Source organism: Nomascus leucogenys, chromosome 14, assembly GCF_006542625.1.
Source record: "Nomascus leucogenys isolate Asia chromosome 14, Asia_NLE_v1, whole genome shotgun sequence".
NCBI lineage: Eukaryota > Metazoa > Chordata > Mammalia > Primates > Hylobatidae > Nomascus > Nomascus leucogenys.
The window spans coordinates 43,283,730-43,289,402 of record NC_044394.1 but is presented as its reverse complement, the minus strand read 5'-3'; positions in this window follow the sequence as shown (position 1 = coordinate 43,289,402).

Sequence of the window (5,673 nt, the reverse complement as noted above, 5' to 3'; positions counted from 1 at the left end):
ATTGAGGCATCAATTGTAATTTTTATGTTCTGCATTCGGAGTGAGTGATGGTGGAGTTGCGAAATGAAAGTTAAATAATGGTGGAGATGTCCCGAAATGCCCTCTGGCCCCCAGCCTCTGCCTCCCTCCTCCTGCAGGCTTCCCTCCCTTCTCTTCCAGACCCTGCCTGAAAGCTCTGCCTTCCAGAAGTTTCCTCCATGTAACTGTTCCTCATGGCCTCAGAGGCCTCAGTCTGCTCATTCGGGGTGCCTCCTATATTGGGAGGCCTCTTGTATAGGGCCTTAGCAGGCCCTCCTGTTTCCCTGCAACCCCCAAAAAGGGCTGGAAGGCCTTCCCGGTTCCACACATTTGGATCACAACCCCCAGGTCCCACCCAACACGCTTGGCCAAACTCCAAGCTTGGAAATGGCAGAGAGAGTGCCTGAAGCCTCCGATTCTCCCAGAACTTACCCTGTTTCAGCCACATGGCTGCGGAGTCATGAGTCTGGAAGGACTACAGGTCACCTGATCCATCGTCCTGCCTCCCTCCCAGCTCCAGCAAGGAACTCCAGGGCCCTGAGTCAGTTGTTCAGCACCAGCACCATCTTCCCTCCCCTCGTCCCATGGCCGGCAGTGATAGGGAAATTGCGTGTGACCCTTCCCAGGGGTGGGGACCCTGCCATGTTCGGGCCGCCCTTCCTCCTCCCTGCTTGCCAGCTCTCCACTTTGTGTGCGGCACCCACGGGAGTGCGGCATCCACGAGAGTGCCACGTGTGTGCTGCAGAGGCAAGCAGACCTGCGTTACGTCTCCACCATGAGGGCGCTGTCACTCGGCTCCTCTCAGACTCCGTTTCCTGAGCAGTAACTGAGAGACAATAATGACATTCCTCTGAGAGGCCTGGGCTATTTAGCAACAGCAGCATTTGTGAAGCTCTTAGCACAGAGCAGGCACCTATTAAATCTAGGGATGATCATTGTCATCGTTTGTCATTAAGTAGCCCAGCTCCAGGCTATTTTCATTTTGCTCCCAGCAGATCCCCGGGACCTGGTCCCTTCCCCCTACTCCTGCCAACTCCCTCTCCAGTACATTGGCTGCCCCTGTGCAGATGAGAGGCAGGCAGCTGGGTACAGGTGCTCCCCACACCTTCTCCTGGCTGAAGACTTCTTAGGATTTTGGCAGGAAAATAATGAATCTTCCACAGGGTAAGAAAGCAAACCCCTGGTCTCCGCTCCTCGTGGCAGAGACAGGGCAGCTCCTGGGCCCCTGGATCCCAGCAGACTGGTTGCTGACTGACGGAGGAGGCCTGGTCTCTGCAGTGGCCAACTCCCAGCTGAAGTGGACGGGGAGACAAGGTCAGGAAGGCCAGTCTACTCCCACCTCCTCCCAGAAAAAGTCTTGAACAAGCTTTATTTTGATGGCTCAGTGTGGTGACTAATCCCTGTAATCCCATCACTTTGGGAGGCTGAGGCGGGTGGATCACCTGCGGCCAGGAGTTGGAGACCAGCCTGGCCATCATGGTGAAACCCCGTCTCTACTAAAAATACAAAAATTATCCAGGCGTGGTGGTACGTGCCTGTAGTTCCAGCTACTCCAGAGGCCGAGGCATGAGAATCGCTTGAACCTGGGAGGTGGAGATTGCAGTGAGCTGGGATCGCACCACTGCGCTCCAGCCTGGGCAACAGAGCCAAACTCCATCTCAACAACAGCAACAAAAAAAGTTTTATTTTGAGGTACAGACTTCTAGAATTATCACAACATCTCCCCAATGCCTGTTTCTCATGAACTGACCTCTGCCTAGAACTGCCCAATTGCAGAACATAACAGACACTTGGCTGATTTCCCTAGTGCTGGTTACATTGGGCAGGAGTCAGGACCTGAGCCCTGGGCCGCCTGAGTTTCTCACCCAGGGAGCCTGGTCACTCCTCCCCTTGGCTGGCACACAGCTTCTCACCGGACAGATGAGCTAATTCAGTGCATCTCCAGCTACCCGAGGTGCGGGACCTGTGGGTTTTTTAAATTACCAGTCTGTGACAGATCAATACCTTAAAATATTTTTATTAAGATTTAATTCACATACTATAAAGTTCACTCTTTTAAGGATGTGCAATCCCGTGGTTTTCAATGTATTTCAGAACATTGCGCAGCCATCACCACTACCTAATTCCGCAACATTTTCATCAGCCCAGAAAGAAATTCATACCCTTAGTACTTAGTCCTCCTTTCCTTCTTACCCCAGTCCCCGGCAATCACTAATCTACTTTCTGTTTCTGTGGATTTGTCTGTTCTGTACATTTTATATAAATGGAAGCATGCGATATGTGGCTTCTTTCAATTGGCATAATGTTTGCAAGGTTCATCCATGTCATAGCATGGATCAGAACTTCATTCCTTTTTGTAGTTGAATAATATTCCATCCTATAGGCTGGGGACGGTGGCTCATGCCTGTAATCCCAGCACTTTGGGAGGCCGAGGCAGGTGGATCACCTGAGGTCAGGAGTTCGAGACCAGCCTGACCAACATGATGAAATCCCATCTCTAATAAAAATACAAAAAATTAGCTGGGTGTGGTGGTGCATGCCTGTAATCCCAGCTACTCAGGAGGCTGAGGCAGGAGAATTGCTTGAACCTGGGAGGCGGAGGTTGTGAGGTTGCAGTGAGCTGAGATCGCGCCACTGTACTCTATCCTGGGCAACAAGAGTGAAATTCTGTCTCAAAAAAAAAAGAATCCATCCTATAGATATACCACATTGGGTTTTTTCTGGCGGGGGGGGGGGGTTGTTTTGTTGTTGTTGTTGTTTTGAGATGGAGTTTCGCTCTGTCACCCAGGCTGGAGTGCAATGGTACAATCTCAGCTCACTGCAACCTCCACCTCCCAGTTTCAAGCGATTCTCCTGCCTCAGCCTCCTGAATAGCTGGGATTACAGGCGTGCGCCACCATGCCTGGCCGATTTTTGTGTTTTTAGTATAGACGGGGTTTCACCATGTTGGCCAGGCTGGTCTTGAACTCCTGACCTCAAATGATTCACCTGCCATGGCCTCCCAAAGTGCTGGGATTACAGGTGTGAGCCACTGTGCCTGGCCTAGATATACCACATTTTGTTAATCCATTCATCAGTTGATGTACATTTGGGCTGTTTCCACTTTTTGGCAATTGTTAGTGATGTTGTAACAAACATTTATGTGCAGGTTTTGGTGTGATCATTCGTTGTCACTTCTCTTGAGTATACACCTAGGAGTAGGATTCCAGGTTTAACTTTTTTAGGAACTGCCAAAGTGGTATTACCATCACTGTGTTTGCAAAAACAAGATGAATATTAATTATTAGAAAAAATAAATTTGAAATAACATACAAAACTCAAGGCTAATTTTTATTATTAAATCAACAGGCATAAAATTACCTTGTCAAATTGCTAGGACCATTTCTAAATGCTTCCTCTCAGTTTCTAGACTTGCTTGGTCAATGTGGGTAACACACAGTTCTTAGACTGGCAGCAGCCCTCGGACCATGCTTTGAGTAGCCTGGACCGTCTGCATCCTCTCCACTGCCTCCAGCATTAAGGGCAGCCCCTTGGTGTGGGGTGCAAGCCCCACCCAACACTGGCTTCCCTGGCCTCAATTCACACCAGCCACACTGTGTGCTCATTCTGTCCCCAGGAATCCCTTCCTGGCCCCCTTGGACTGATTGTTTTGAGATGGAGTTTCAGGCAGGTCACAAGGTCAGGAGCTTGAGACCATCCTGGTTAACATGGTGAAAACCCGTTTCTATTAAAATACAAAAACGTTAGCTGGGCGTGGTGGTGGGTGCCTGTAGTCCCAGCTGCTCAGGAGGCTGAGGCAGGAGAATGGCATGAACCTGGGAGGTGGAGCTTGCAGTAAGCCGAGATTGCACCACTGCACTCCAGCCTGGGCGACAGAGCAAGACTCCATCTCAAAAAAAAAAAAAAAAGCCCAAGCCAGGACATTTTTTAGAGTGAAAGAGGGTGCTGTTAATGATAGTGCCAGGACACCAGGCATAAACCAGAGCTCTCCTGAGCAAACAAGTACGTGCAGTCACTCTGTCTAGAAACTTCAGTCCCAGGGAGGGGCCTTTGGGAAAAACACAGGGACAGGAAGAAACAAGGAAGTAACCAGCACTGGGGAGGGCCAGAGCAACAGGTCCCCTCCCTCAGGACCCAAGTGGTCCTCTGCAGCCCTGTGGTCTGGTCATGCTCCTTGGACATCAATGCCATGACCACTTTCTTTAGCACCAGATGGACCACCTCCAGCGAGCAACCTCATCATCTCTATGTCCCAAGAAGATGGCCTTCTCATGTCCTTCTGCACCTTTGCTTTTGGTTTGGAGGTTGATCCTGGGTTCCAACAGTCATGGCCAAGTTTTCTGAGTTGTGGAGAGTACAAGATAAGAGAAGCGGGGTTCCTGTGGCCTCTCATTTCACATGGGGACACAGGTGGATCAGGCACCTTGGAGTCTTGCAGGCTGTCTGCTATGTGGTGGGTACGACTGGCTAGGGCTGGCCTTGCAGGCAGTAAAAGAATGTAACAAGACAGTCGTAGGTAAACAAAGGCAGATTTATTAAAGAAAGTATGAAGATACATTAAGATACATTGCAAGGGTCCAAGAGGCAGCACAGCAGAGAAGGGGCTGTCTACAAAGGGGCAGGGGCTGCAGGGAAGTTTCATAGGTTCATGTTTCTGGGCTACGTGCAGAGTGAGGTAGTTGTGCCAGCGAGTTGTCTGTGATTAGAACAATTGCTCTCCCCACCCCTCCACCCCATCCCCACATCCCTGCCCCACCACCCCAGATCCGTTCCTCCTTGTTGCTTACTTCTCAGGACTCCACATACTAGAACTGAGTTTGTCATCTTGGTACCCCAGCACCCAGCCTAGTGAGTACTCCATGAGTGTTGGCTGAATGAATGAATGAATGAATGCAAGCCTCAATGTCCCCATAACAACAGGCAATTGGATTTACTAGAAACCAAAGAATCTTGGCCTTGCCACTGGCCAGAGGCAGTCAGCCAAGGAGTCATCTTTTCCTGCTGAAAACTCAAACAATAAAGTGATGAGAAGGGCCAGGTGCAGTGGCTCATGCCTGTAATCCCAGCTCTTGTGGATCATCTGAGGTCGGGAGTTCAAGACCAGCCTGGCCAACATGGCAAAACCCCGTCTCTACTGAAAATGTAAAAACTAGCCAGGCATGGTGGCGCACATCTGTAATCCCAGCTACTTGGGAGGCCGAGGCACAAGAATTGCTTGAACCTGGGAGGCAGATGTTGCAGTGAACTGAGATTGCCCCATCACACTCCAGCCTGGGCGACAGAGTGAGACTCCATTTCAAAAAAAATAAAAGTGATGAGAAGCAAAACCTGTGTAAGGCTGGTGGCTCCCCTGGTTCTTGGGTTACAAAGTGGCAGGGTCTCTCTTGGGCTGAGATTTGTAGTTCCTGGTTAAATGCCAGGGTTTAATGGGCGTGCTAGGGAAAATGTTTTTTAGTGAGTGGTAAATGTCTCCCTGGTGCCTGCCTCGGTAATTACTTCAATGGGATGATCTCTCTTTGACATGCTCCTGGCCAGGAGGTAGGGAGGGGCTCTGAACAGAGGGACCAGCTCTGGAAGCTGTGGCCAAGGGCATCTCTTGGAGGAAGCCGAGGGAGGGAGGAGGAAGAGACAGAGGTGAGCCCACACCTGGCCCAA